Source organism: Pinus tabuliformis, chromosome 5_1, assembly GCF_031772625.1.
Source record: "Pinus tabuliformis cultivar Carrire ecotype Pingquan chromosome 5_1, CPIR1, whole genome shotgun sequence".
Classification (NCBI taxonomy): Eukaryota; Viridiplantae; Streptophyta; class Pinopsida; order Pinales; family Pinaceae; genus Pinus; species Pinus tabuliformis.
This window is the reverse complement of record NC_142305.1, coordinates 565,936,410-565,951,647: the sequence shown is the minus strand read 5'-3', so window position 1 is coordinate 565,951,647 and position 15,238 is coordinate 565,936,410. Positions and strand designations below refer to the sequence as shown.

General features: G+C 35.3%; 2 pseudogenes; one reads left to right on the top strand and one right to left on the bottom strand.

Moving 5' to 3' along the window:
• Window positions 1–6,823: 6,823 nt before the first annotated feature.
• On the bottom strand, window positions 6,824–14,890 carry LOC149166081 (inorganic pyrophosphatase 1-like; annotated as a pseudogene).
• On the top strand, window positions 11,596–12,189 carry LOC149166082 (DNA sliding clamp PCNA-like; annotated as a pseudogene).
• Window positions 14,891–15,238: the final 348 nt, after the last annotated feature.

Here is a 15,238-nt window from a genome sequence, read left to right as displayed (position 1 = left end):
AGCCTCTGAATTCAACTAAACTGCATGAACATCCAGAAGTGGTGGCCCTCTTTACCAGGGCAAATTTGATGCCTTTCTTTGAAAATTTCATGGGTATGATGAAGAAGTCATAGAGGAATTTTTCTTGTCTTTAAAACCTCACTCAAAAACTCATGCCACAGTCAGTTTCAGGGGTCTAACCATAGAACTTATGCCAGATTTTATTAGCAGGATTACAAGCCTCCCACTTGGACTCCCCTAGAGCAAAGAAGAAAAACCACTGGGTCAAGTGGCGAAGAATACATTTTTCCAGCCTCATGAACATCCTATGGAGGATAAGAATGGCATTAGGAGGACAAGTATACCTTACCCATGGGGTGAAGTTAGTTAGCAGATCATGAAATATATATCCTATGAAGGAAGATACGACATAGTCTATGGATATCATTTCAGACAGTTACATGAACTAAGATATGGCATGGACCTACCTGCATCTAGAAAACTCAGTCTTCCATATTTTCCCCCCCAATCCTTGATAAAGTCTAGCACCAAATTGAAGGAAGAGATTCCAAACCAATTGGGCTAGCATGGGCTAATTAAATTGCTGGTGAAGGATTCCCTCCACACTTACACAATCCCCATAGCTTGGGATATTTTTAGAAATATGACAGGGGAAGATGAGGAGGAAATAGAAAAAGAGGAAATGACCAAAATAGAGAAAGAAGAACTTGAAACAGAGGAGGAAATCAAAACAGAAGATGAGAAGGAAGAACTTGAAACGGAGAAGAAAAAGACTAGAGAAGAGAGGAGGAAACCCAGAACAAAAAAGGAAAAGACTAAAACAGAAAAGAAAAAGACTAAACCACAGAAGAAAAAGACTAAAGTAGAGAAGGAAAAAACTAAACAAGATGAGAAGGAAACCGAAACAGAGCTTGAGGAAGTAAAGCTCACAAAGGCAGAGAAGACAAAAGAAGAGGAAAAAGAGGAAGAAGAAAGACAATAGTGGGAGGAGGTGGATAGAAAGGTAGGATTCCATGATAAAGAGGAGGATATCACATCAGAAGCATGGGCTTTAGGGAATCCATCAGAGCCATCATGGATGAGGAGATAGACTAGTTGCTCAGAGGATGAGCAACCCATTCAGTAGGGGGGTGATGATGAGCCCCAGAAATGGGTAATTATATGGGCTCATTTAGCCTCCTAACTCATCTTTTTCCACTATTATCATTAGTTTATTGCATGTTTTTGATTATATTTATGCTAATAGAGTGAATTGGGTTAGTCATTATTCTAAAAAGTCTAATGTGTGCTTTATGCAGATTTTTGGTCAATTTTGAGACAAAATCAAAAGTTTAATGAGCATTTGGCAGCCAAATTCGAGGAAGAATAAGGGAGAGGATTTGTAGAGGGTGTCCCCTTCATTTATGAACCCTTACCTCAAATTATCCATCAGAAACTCAGAACACAAGCAACCACATTAGTGCATCCAGGGGGCAGCCAAGCAAGTAAAGAAGGACTGTTGTTTATCTGTAGTTTTGGGAAGTTGAGGTCCTTGATTTTAGGAGAGCTGTTGGAGGCTCGAGTGGTATAAATAGGAGGGCTTAGGTGCTTAGTTTTTGTTAGTTATTCTCTACCCAGTTCTTAGCATATTTTTGCACTTTTGTGCAGCCTTGTACTTAGCTGATTTTCGAGCTCTTTTTGAAGACAGTTTATGTGATGTAACTGCTATTTTTTGATAAATGAAGATGAAACAGTTTTTGAGCTAGCACTAATCTTTTCTAGAGGGTTGAATCTCTTGGTTTAGGGCCCAACCCAAGCTGCCCAACACATCCTTTGTGTATTTATATGTTTTTTCTTTCATTTATGAGATAATTTTTGTTGTTTAGGTTCATCTTACTTTGTTAAATTAGGTTACTTTTGATGATTAGAATAGTTGTTTTTGTTTCAAGTCATTTATGTAAGTTTCTATAGTGATAGAAAAAGATCCAAAAATGCGAAAAGTAGGTCTTCATCTCCTTTCTCCCTTCTTGGGACCATGGTTTGAGGTCAAGGCACTACTGCTACCACCAAAAACATAGTTTTTGCTCTTCCAATGCAACTGCTAGTGTGATCCTTTGATTTGGAGAAGTTGATATTGGTCCAGATTTCATTGCTTAGATCACTCCATGTCCTTTTACCATATTTCTCTCACATGCTTTTCTATTCATAAGGTATTTTTCAGCATTTTCTATTTGTAGGTCAGAAATTAGGTCAAGCTAGACAAAATTCTTCTTTTAGTTCTTTCTTTGGTCAGTTTTGCTAAGTAAATGTGCAGATCTCTTGTAGGACATCTCAGCCCACCATCCATCCATAAAACAACTAGCACTAGCTCACTTCTCCTAGATTTCCCAACTCATTCGCAACATTTCGCCAATCTGCCCTAATTTCTCCGTTTTCTCCATAAAGTTGTTTTCTTGCCATTTGAACAAATCCAACCATCTCATTCATCCCTGATCTTCCTCGACAAGTTCTAGACACCGCAACACCTTCATCCAACCTTCAGTTCCCTTTTCCCATCATTTTTCCACTTTCAAAGCTCCAAAAATAGCTCTCGGCCTCCTCCTGTAGATCCCCTGCAGCCTCCTGTAGAATTTCCTGTGAGTGATTTTTCGAAGTCTGATCACAATGGAAGTCTTTAGAAGGGTACTAGGGGCTTCTTAAGACCTCTCCACACCTTCCTCCACCTCTGCAACAACCAACTACATCTTCCTTTGCCACCAAACCTCTGCAAAGTCATAACTAGATAAATCACAAGCATAATATTTCACATAAAATCACTCAAAAGTACAAAAAGATTATTTATTCTCATTTATATTCAAATGTATCTTGAATAAATGCAATTTTCCTTTTTAGTAGTCAATGGCACTCATTTCATTAGTTTCATCTCTTTTCTTGCAAAAGTAGGGTTAGTAGGTAAATTAGGGTTAGCTAGGGTTTGCTAGGTTTGCGTTACATTTCAGTTTTCCTTCTCTTTCTACAAGTAGAATAGCCTTTGTAGAGTTAGATTTCTTCCATGATAGTTAAAAGCTTCTTCTGAGAACTCACAGAAGTTGGCTTAAGCTCCTAGCGAACTTGCGTCAGCTGAACAAGTGACAGCCTGCAGTAAGAGCTAGTACTTGTTCATATAGCACCGTCGCTTCCAAGTTTGTTACGAACTACTGGGTTGATAAAAGTAAATTAGGGAGCCCCAGGAATTGCAACATTATTGCTGCAATACTGGTGCTTACCAGTTACTCTGTGAAGCAAAACTGATTCAGTTTCTTCTCCTTCATTTCCTTCATGTTAGCAGCTGTTTGTAAGTATGTAGAAGAAAGGGTTGCAATATGTGATGTATTCTCTCACTCATATGTAGAAAATAAGGCACCAATTCCTATAAGGGATAGGCAATTCATGCTGGTTGGGTGAAAATTCAAGGATATAAGGTGCAATAGAACTTCAAATTTCACACATGGGATAGAAAAGGGACTCAAAATTGTAATATGGTAATCAGAACATGAACAAAAGCAATGAACACAATAACAATAACTAGGAAAATTGTTACAAATTGATTACCTTCTTTTCCAAGTCAGTATGTAAGAGTTTCAAACATGTACCCAACCTTGATGGGAATTTTGGTGAACTCTAGATTGAATGAGCTGTAGATGCAAATCTTACTAGGATAAATTGTATTTGCAAAGGAAAACCTATGAAATATTTTTGGTGTGTATCCTAATATCCTAAGATTCAACACCTATGGATGTAATTTTTAAAATCTAAAAACCAATGTTCATTTCCACAGACATGAATATGCCTTGTTACTGCAAGTAAATATTTATCTTAAATGTTGACGAAATCCCTCAAAACCATCCAAATGCACTTTAGAACAAGTTTGAGTCTTTTAACTTTCATAACCCTGAAAATCAAGTATATGTCTCTTGGTATTGAAGCTTGCTTTAATCAACCTCTTTACAAATATGTGAGTAAAATTTGGCTCTCCTTGTTGAAATGGAGTATTGTCCCACTGCCACAATTTATAAAACCTCATCTGAAAATTAATGATTTCTTTATCTTAATCCAATTACGCACCATCTGTGGATCCGCTTGGAGTACACAAATACTCAGCAGTTATCTCTCTCACACAGACAAGTTATAACTTAAAAAACAAATATATTGGCACATAGACACTAAAACTTGAATAATTTTACTATTTGGACAACATAATATCTAAATGTACATTCAAAATAAAGGTGCATTTCATAGAATTCTATGCCCTTCATTCCAATTTTTATAATTACAACACTATGGCCACCCATTCAATTCAACCATGTCCGTTGATATCTCCTAGCGAGAAATGTTTAGTTCAATCCCTATTGCACATTTGTACTCTTTCCAGACTTCCATCAGATACATAGGCCACAATGCTGGATATCGTTTATTTAAATATCATGCCTACATTTGCCACAATTTTGACTTCTTAAACTCTTCCACTACTACAATGCTAAACATTGCGAACCGTGAAAAAAATTATAGGTTTAACTCTCTATAACAAAAATTACTTGGATCAATTTTCAAGTCGAAGTATGAGATTTCAAAACACATTTACCATAAAGAAAAGGTCACTAATGTCAAATATGAAAAATACAAGAAAAATGGCAGAAGCAAGATGTGGCAAGACAATAATATGATTAAAAGTTTTCCTAATTAAGAAGACACTTACAAGCAGTGGCATATTTTCCTTGATTGACACCTACGAGTCGCAAAAGTGTGGAGTATTAAATAGTATATTTAACTGAAAAATAAACAATTCATAATTCCCTTGTATCAACATTATAAATTGCACACATAACTAGTCCCTAACTAAAGACAGATTACCAAAATTGGGCTCAACAAACTTGATTATGAAATGCGAACCCCAGGGACTTCAAACAATGAAGGGTAAGATGTAGTTGATCTTTGATCTAGAACTGAACTCATGTCACTCTTGTTATCTTGTAGAATAATATACCTCGTTGAAGTTAAAATGTTTGCTACACAACCAATGTTTTACAAAATAAATAACATGAGTAAATGCAATTGAGACACATTGATCAGCTACAACATCACATGGATTTGTCAATTAAGAAATTGTACCTAATGAAAAGCAGTTGAAATGCTAACAGTTATATTGTATAAAAGTTGCATATATGTAAAATATGGGATCATGAGAGAATGATTGATTTCAAGAAATCAAATTAGAGTAGCCACTTCAATAAAGTTTTTTGACATACCCTTTTCCATAAAAATAGATATCCCCGAATGTGTCTGCCTGCTTCCCTGGCCAGCCATTTGTGACCCCTTTCCAAGGAAGGGAAGTGACAAAGTGAATGATGTACTCAACAAAAAATCATTCCGAAAAGGCTTTGGAATTGTATTTTCAGAAGTGACGTTTCATACAACCCCCCATTCAAAGCAAGATTAAGTATATCTATTTTATGTATTTTCTCTTCTACCATCACTTTTCATGTTACAAGGAAATAAATCATCTCCACTTCATGCATTATATGAAACCATAAAAAATATTTGGCTCAAAAGTATTAGGTACCAGTCTTCATTCTTGAAACAAAGATAGATGATTGCTATACATATTCATGTTAAATATCAAAGATGTTTCTCTATATAACATTTCTAATTTGCTAGCTGCATTTCCAAGTGCAGTTTGTATTAAGTGTTTGGTACGTTTTGGGGTGGATGCATATGTTCATTTACTCCCATTCTCTTCTATTGTACAATTGGAAAATGCCACACATTAACCATAACCCTAGAGGTGTCATGCCATTGATCCTTTTAATAAGAGGTCTTGTAGAATTGTTGTAAAGCTTTCAAAATTATAAATTTGGAAGAAGGATTCAATTTTCAATAGTTAATTGAGTTAAAATTGGACTCTGTCTCCTATTTCCACTCAGATTTGAGTTCTTGATTGGTTAAATTTTATTCCATCCTACATTGTCTCTCTCATCGCCAACGAGCTCTACAACCCTTCCTCACTTTAGCTTAGGAATTTCATCACCATTTTCCAACCCTATCAGCCTTATACCTCTGTAATAGGTAATGAGTTTCTAATTTGATATTTTTGTGACAGGAAAATGAGAATATCAACTTTTGTTATATAATTTGTATATAAAAACATGTTTTTTGGCTTAAACAATATGAATAGCATTCTGTAACTATGACTTCAATGGCATAATTGTCCAGGTTTTCTTAGATGATTCATAGTTAATTTTTATCACGACAGAGATATATCAACTCACAGATGTTAAGTGTCACAATTATAATTTTTCTATTTTTAAGTATGAAGTATAGAATTTCTTTAAATTTTTAAATTTTGAAGCATCAATAAATTTAGAAATATTAAACTTTTCCCTTCAAAGTCAAATGAATCTATGTACATCTCTCAGAAGGGTACACTTTGAAGTGAGATTTCAATGAAACTTTTGAACACAATTTTATAAAAATATATGGACAATTCTTTTGGTATCCGGATACCCATATGAGTCATTAATACTAATCATAATTGTAGAAGTTGCTTAGTAGGGAAAGGGGGTTAGCATATATGTTGTGTGCGAAAGAGTTTACAATGATTAAGGCTTGGTCAATTTGAAAAACAAATATGCAACATCCTTTGCATTAGATGATCCATGCACTTCAACTTTGCTAAGTCCTTGGGAAAATTTTCCACAGAGGATATCCGCCAAAAAATTAATCAATACCACACCTTCATGAGAAATTGTCTGACCTTAACATCGCATAAAGTAAGATGGGGAAACAAGATTTTTTTTAATTGTCTCTCTTACTCCTTTCTGGGTAAAATATGATCTCCATCCGTCAATTTCAAAGAAGGGAAAAAATATCCACTTCTATCTCCGAGATAAATAATTTTTTTTTATCAACTGATTCCCCTTCCAAGGACCTTTGCATCATCTCATCTATTATTTCTCCCTACAAAATAGGACATTATCACCGTGAAATATTTATAAATCAATTATTTTCACCTAGAGAAGAAGAGTGATATGAATGATCCATCAACTCTTTGGGTGTTTGTGTGTATTATTTGGTTGCATTATCCATTGAGTACATACCATAGAAGCAGATCTCCATCTAATCCCTGATCCAAATTCTTTATCTTAGATTCATCCAAATAATCCTAAAGAATGAATATCATAACTTTGAATGCGAAAATGATACCTATACATCATAACTTATAGGTCCAAATATACATATCAAAGCCTGTGCTTTTATTCTAGAACACTAAGAATATAACACCCCAGTTTAGATGGGTGTTTGCTAATGTGTAATAATAGAGAAAAATGAATAAATTGCACATATTAGGAGGGCATAGGTTGCAACCATGAGGAGGGTCTTCAGTAAATGAATGAAAAGGTTGAATCTTGTATCTCCCCTTCTCGTCACAAAATGATAGATTTCCCTTAATCTCAGTGAAGTATTGGAATAGGTATTGAGCTTGAAGAATAGTCTTTATGAAGAACATACTAGCATCCCTCATGATTCAAAGATCACATCTACAATGTCACAACAACCAAAGAATGTTTGGTTAAAATAAATTAAGAATTCTTAAATGAAATCTCTTAAACTAAAAAGGAGGAGAGAGAGCCATGATATCACCACTCACCCCATGGAGAATCCTAACTTTGATTTCTCTTATCGTTTCTGGGTAAAGAGGAATAATCTTAAAACTTTGTTCAATGTCGCTTATCGTATTTCCTTGGTCATGCATCTCCCCCATCATTTTATCCTTCACCCACAAACCAACATATTAATTGCAGAAAAACTCAAGAATGCTTCTCTATGCTAATGGAGGGGACTTTTTGTAAGAATGACTACTTGAGGATTGTAATGAGTACCAGTTGGTATGAATCATACCAAATGCATAAACAAATTGGCCAAAAGTTGTAGTAATCCCTGAACCAATGAAAACTCAATCTTCCATTACATAAAGATAAACATACGAATAATAATTAGTTGTTATGAGAGTATTCCAAGGAAACGTGGTGAGCAGAGTGTGGAAGAGTGAGGTATGAATGAGGTGTATGCATAGAATTTGTTAGGTCCCTATATTACTAGTGTAACCCCTTATTATATTGTTGTGCCCATGTAGTCCCCATATTTTTATTATTGTGCGCCATAGAAGCCCATTATTGTTATTATTATGCCCTGACATTATTATTGTTATGTCGGCTCTGATTATATTATGACCCCTTAGATTCGTATATATAGAAAGGAGGTCTTGTCATTTGTATCATCTAAGAATTGTTCATTTGTGTAATGTAAAGGAGGTTTCGCCCTCGAAGAGGCTTATTTTAAAGGCATTTATCTATCTCTTCTATCTTTTTGTGAGCTACTTTCATAACATTTGGTATCAGAGCTTTGGATTCTCGGGTTTCACTACTCCAAACAGGACATCATGGCATTTTCACTATAATTTTTTTCTGTGATGTTTTAGAAGAGAAAAAAAACCTATGTGAGATGAAATCATGCTAAACCTGGGGTCTGAATTTCAAATTTTTTCTCGCTATATTTTTGGAGATATGATCTGAGGAAGTTAGAGTTTTTGCAAGCTCCATAATTTCATCTAAAACAAGTCGTAGTGGAATTTTCACTATAAAATTTTTGACACAAAGTTTCAGAAGCTAAAAACAAAACCCATTTGAGAAGAAATCAGTGTAAACCTCGGATCAAATTTTCAGATCTTGGATGACTATATTTTCTGAAATATAATTTGAGGAAGTTAGAGAGTCTGCAGGCTATAGAATAACATCCCAAACAGGTGACCTGGGGAAATTGTCATAACTATTTCTCTGAGAATTAGATTGAAATTTCGTAAAACATTACATAAGGAGGACGAACTTTAGTTTTCTATTTATATTTTTCAGATCCAAAGGTAAAAACAATTACACATGGAACTTCATACAAGTTTTCTCTTCTGAAAAGGTATATAATCATGTCATCATGGGAGATTGTGCATAAATCCTTCTTGGATAATCAAATTTCTATTAGACTGGTGGCATTGGAAAGAGGACACAGAGGGCTACTGCAGGTTACAATTTTAGAACTTGAAGATCCAAAATTATCGAGGTACATTCATTTCAATATTGAGCTCCTAAAATCAAGAAAAGGCGATATGAGGATGTTTTATGGAAAGGATCCAGTAAATTGCATACTACAGATGGAGATTATTTTGATATACATGAAGTACAACTATTACAAAAGGTACGTATTGCATCTTCATATTTAGAACCGGATCAATTTTTATGGTATAAAGGGCTTTGTTCTCGTAAACCACTTGTTACGTGGTCAGTTTTCACAAAGGAAATGATAATGCATTATGAGGATACAAAGAGAAACACCTTCTTTATCCAATTGATAAATCTTAAACAAAAGTGTTCACTGGAACAGCACATTGAGGACTTTTAGAAATTGAATATAAGGGAAAAATGATATTCTAGAGAAGCATAGGATTGATGCCTCCATAGGGACTTTAAATGATAGCATTCAACATGAGGTTCATCTTTGGGAACTTGATTCATTGGAGAAGGCATTCAGGTTGGCAAGAAAAGTTAAAAGCAAAATTATGGCAACTGGGAGGTCTACCACTCACAAATATAAAGATGGAAGTGTTGTTTCTCCTAGCCTTCCACAACATACAAGGTTGACACCACAACAATTGGAGGAAAAAATAGCAAAAGGGCTTTGTTACAATTGTGATAACAAATACACTAAAGGTCATAGGTGTGCTGAGAAGAAATTATTTTACATAGATTATGAAGAGGAGGAAGAAAAGAATAAAGAAACATCAAAAGAAGAGGATATACACTAGGAACCAACCCCAGAGAAAGAAGAAATGAATTCGACCATATCTTGTAAATAATTGGCAAGAATTACCACTACTCAAACTCTCAAGATAGAAGGACATATCAAGAAGAAAATGGTTCAAAAAGTGAAAGATCACATCATGAATGAAGAAATGAATCCGACCATCTCTTGTAATGCATTGCCCAAATTTACCACTCCTCAAACTACCAATATAGAAGGACGTGTCAAGAAGAAAAATGTTCAAGAAGTGAAAGATCACATCGAGCATCAAGAAATGATCCGACCATATCTTGTAATGCACTGGGAGAAATTACCACTCCTTAAACTCTCAAGATAGAAGGACATATCAAGAAGAAAAATGTTCAAGAAGTGAAAGATCACATCGAGCATCAACAACAAGTTCTCCAACTTTCAAAGGACAACGCCACTTTGGTGCAAAACCAAATGAAACAATAGGCAGATCAACATTGCAATGAAAGAAGTTTTGATGTAGGAGATTGGGTATTTTTACAGCTACATCTCAAGCAAGATATTTATGAGAAGGAAATGTTGGCAATACTACATGCACTTAAGAAATGGTGACCTTACCTAATGGGAAGACACTTCAAGTTAAAATGGATCATGATAGTCTTAAATACTTTTTAGAACAAAGATTATCTTTAGAAGAACATAAAAAATGGGTGACAAATATGTTGGGTTATGACTTTGAAATCATCTACAAAAAAGGGAATAAAATTGCTGTTGCAAATGCACTCTCAAGAAAGGATGAGGTTGTGGAAGCATTGTTTTGTGTTATTTCTATTATCCAACAAGATTGGACAAATGAAGCAATGGATGAATGGAAGAAGGATGAAGAAGTGTGGCCACTCATTCAAAAGTTGCAGAAGATCCTAGTTCAAATAATATTGCTAGAACTTGACGAGGAAGGAAAAATCATATTGTAATTTGGAGCAACCATAGAAACAAGAACCCAACAACTACGAAATTGATCAATTTTAGAGTATATCATCAATGGAAGAACTTACCCACTGAAGATTCCACATGTAAGGATAAGAATTTTGTACAGAAGCATCAAGAACTACTCAAGCATGGAGGACAACACTTTTTGAAGGAGAGGGGCATGTTAGGGCCCTATATTACTACTGTAACTCCTTATTGTTATTAGTACAACCCCCTTATTATATTTTTGTGCCCATGTAGTCCCCATATTTTTATTATTGTGCCCCATAGAAGCCCACTATTGTTATTATTGTGCCCTTACATTATTATTGTTATGTCAGATCTGATCATATTATGATGCCTTATACTCCTATATATAGAAAGGAGGTCTTGTCATTTGCATCATCTAAGAATTGTTCATTTGTGTAATGTAAAGTAGGTTTCCCCCTCGAAGAGGCTTATTTTGAAGTCGTTTATCTATGTCTTCTATCTTTCTATGAGCTGGTTTCATAACAGAATTCACCAAAAATAGCAGGCCTCCTCCAATATCTCCACCTATCGATACACATAGGACTTGTCATTTTTCTTTGGTAGATTCCCTGGTTAAATATGTTGTAACGATTTCATTCTAGTGGGAAAATAGAGCATATTTCTTGTCATTTTAGTCTAAAAACACACATCCACAGTTGCTTGCAACCCATGTTTCTTCTCTCAAAATGAATTACATCTTCTCTCAAGCTCTGTCATAAGGGAAGGAGTCCTCTTCTTTTAGATTTTGTGTTCATTAGGAAAATGTTAGAACTAAGGCTTGTGCAGGCGAGTATTGTGAAGAAAGTGTTGGAATCCATCAAGGACCTCATCACCGATGCTAACTTTGATTTCTCAACCACGAGCTTCTCCTTGCAGAGTATGGACTCGAGCCATGTTTCCCTCGTTTCTTTGTTTCTAAGGTTTGAGGGCTTCGAGCACTATTGTTGTGACTAGAACATGTCCATGGGGATGAACCTCAATAATATGGCCAATATGCTCAAGTGCACCAACAATGATGACATCATCACCACCAAGGCTGACGTCGGAGGCGACACCATTACCTTCATGTTTGAAAGCCCTAGTAAGTTGAAGCGACCTCCATATACCTAATGTTTCATTTTGATTTCAATCATTCAATATTTCATTTTCCTTTTAGGTTTTATAATTGATGGGTTTTGTCTTTCTATGGGTTCAAACTAGGAAAAGATTTCAGACTTCAAAACGAAGTTAATGGACATTAACAGCAAGCATCTGGGCATTCCAAAGTTAGAGTACCATGCCATTGTCAGGATTCCATCTCAAGAATTTTGTCGCATCTACAAGGATCTAAACTCCATTGAGAGCACCAGTGAGTAACAATCATGCTACTGAATTATTGAATGAAAAGATCATGTTTTGCTTGTTTTGGGATTTGAACCTAGGCTAGTTAATGTCAGTTGGAGTGAACCCATTACTTTTGCTAAGTCATTTCCCAACCAAGGTAGTGTCATGTCTTGAGAAAATGGGATGGGTCTGGCATATACATGATACTATGAAGATAAAATCCATGTAAAGTGGGATCAGGTGCATATTATAGTTTAGTAACATGAAGAAATCTAGGCCCAAGCCATATCCATATTAGCCTAGGGCCTATATCGGTCTGGAATATCAAATGAACCATTGCACTATTACACATGCACAATTTGGTTGATTCCAATCCTAACCTAAATAGAATAGAGGAGAGAGAGCCATGATATCACCACTCACCCCATGGAGAATCCTAACTTTGATTGCTCTTATCTTTTGTGGGTATAGAGGAATCATCTTCAAACTCTGTTCAATATCGCTTATGTCTTTCCCTGGTCATGCAACTCCCCCATCATTTTATCCTTCACCCACAAACAAACATATTAATTGTAGAAAAACACAAGAATGCTTCTCTATGCTAATGGAGGGAAATTTTTGTAAACGTAACTACTTGAGGATTATAATGAGTACCTAGTGCTATGAATCTAATCAACTGCATAACAAAATTGGCCACAAGTTGCAGTAACCCTTAAACCAATGAAAACTCAATATTACAATAAACAAAGATAAACATACAAATATTAATTAGTTACCATGAGAGAATTCCATGGAAAAGTGGTGAGTAGAGTCTGGAAGAGCGGTGTGGCTTTGATTTCTTCAACCACACATGGATCACTGTCACAGTCTATTGAAGAGTGGTGTGGCCTTCAGTTATTCAACTACCCATGGATCGTTGTAATAATCTATTGAGATCCATAATTGCATATGTCGACCATTTGTTTGAACTCGGAATATGCAATCACAACAACTAACATAATTCTAACTAACCAAACTCACCCTAACCAACCAAAATTCGCATTGAACTCCTGATAATGTTTCAATCATCTAACACAATATCGATGGTCTGAAATACTATAGAGTGGCAGTTGGGGGAGATTTTCTCAAAGGTAACACCTTACGACATAATTAATAGTGTAGATAACCATTACTCATCACTAATGCAAATTGGTTTTTTATTATTTATGAAAACTACACTATCACATACCCTCTAATAATCCATAACTAAATAACCTTTTACTCCTACTAAATATCTAAAAATATAACTTTTTATTTTTTAATAATAAAAAGTTTTTTTCATTTTACTACTATACGTAAGAGTATAGTGTTGAATTTGAAATGAATGATATATGTACATTTAAGCACTAATAAAACGCCTTTTGTTCCGTTGTTTTTTCTAACACGTTAGATAGGATATTTGATTAAAATCTTCATTTTGTTTAATTTAATATAAATATGAGTGTATAAAAAAAATTAACTTATGATAAATTAGGTTAGTTAAGATATTCTCAACAGTTGTAATTTAAAGTGAATGCCATTTTCTTCCATTAAAATCTATAGATTATTATATCAAACAAATGAGTTTTTTTTTCCAAAGAAAAAATCAAACTTCTTTTTAAGGCAATAAAAAGTTACATAGTATATGCATTTAAGCATTCAATGAACTGTATGTTTTTCATCAAAACATAGAGTTGTTCTGAGATGGTAAGCAAAAAACTCTTACTCTTCCATCTCAATGTGCAAATGAAATCACTGAGCCAGATCCCGAGCCTCCTCATAGAGGAAAACAACCAAATCGGGAGTCTGGTCAGCATTCTATCATCGACGTATTTCAGGAAGGAACCCAAAAATCATTGAAACTATCTCAAAGTGAAAAGAAGACTCTGCACCAATTCTTGAGCCTCCTCATAGAGGAGAAAAACCCAAACAAGAGTATGGTCAGCAGCCAGTCATAAAAAACATAAGAGCCCAATATCATTATCTGTTTTCAATTCTTTCTCTCTTTGGTCTCAAAAAGGAGGCTGATCCAACACATGGATCTCTTCAAACTCGGATTATTCTATCCTCCAATAGTCCATATCTTGTTGGACACCCGCTTTAGAATGATGGTCTGCTGCACTGTTCTGTTCCCTGTAAATATGACATATTTTGATATCATTAAAAAATTGTTTAAGATATTTAGCTTCTTCTAACAAAGGATATAGAATATAATTCTGACATCTGCTCTTGCGATTGAACCATTTGATAATATTCATAAAGCCCGAAAATTTGAACTAAAAGAATTCCCAAGTGGGTGAGCCAACAGAGTAGGAGTTTTAATGCTAGAAGTTTAGCATAATTATTGGATCCTTCACCCAGTCCTACTGAGGCTTTTAGGCTTCTATGAGCATTCATGTGTATCACCATGCCTACCCCACATCTATTATTTTGATCTGATGCCCCGTCAAAATAAGCCCAGGGGATGTTTTCTATGATCTGTTCCTCCCTTATTACCCTTGGAATTGCTTCCCAGGTTGGCTCAGGTATGCTTCCATAGATTACAACACATTCTGTAGCAATATGCCATGCTGAGGGAACCAAATCCTTGAATATACTTTTTCTTTGGGCCATCCATATACCCCAAGATATAGTAAGAGGGAGATTTCATAGGTTTCCTTCCGAAGAGTCCTTCCACCACTTTTGCCATACCTCTGTTAGGACTTCCCCTTCCCATTTCTTATTGTTCTGTAGCAACCTCCCATATTCCAACCAAACCACCCTAGTAAAAGGGAATTTTAGAAAGAGGTGTTGGATCGATTCTATATCATTTTTTGCACAAGGCACACCTACTTAGACGCGACTTAAATCTCCTTTGTAAAATATCCCATGTTGGAACTTTGTTTCTTAGGATGCACTATAAGAGGATTCTTGCTTTTGATGGGCATTTTAGCTTCCAAATGTGATTCACCCACCATTCCGGATTCCCCCATCCCTTTTTTGACATAAGGAATTTGTATCCATATTTTGGGGAATAAATACCCGAAGGGGCATGTGCCCACACTAGCCGGTCTAGTCAATTTCT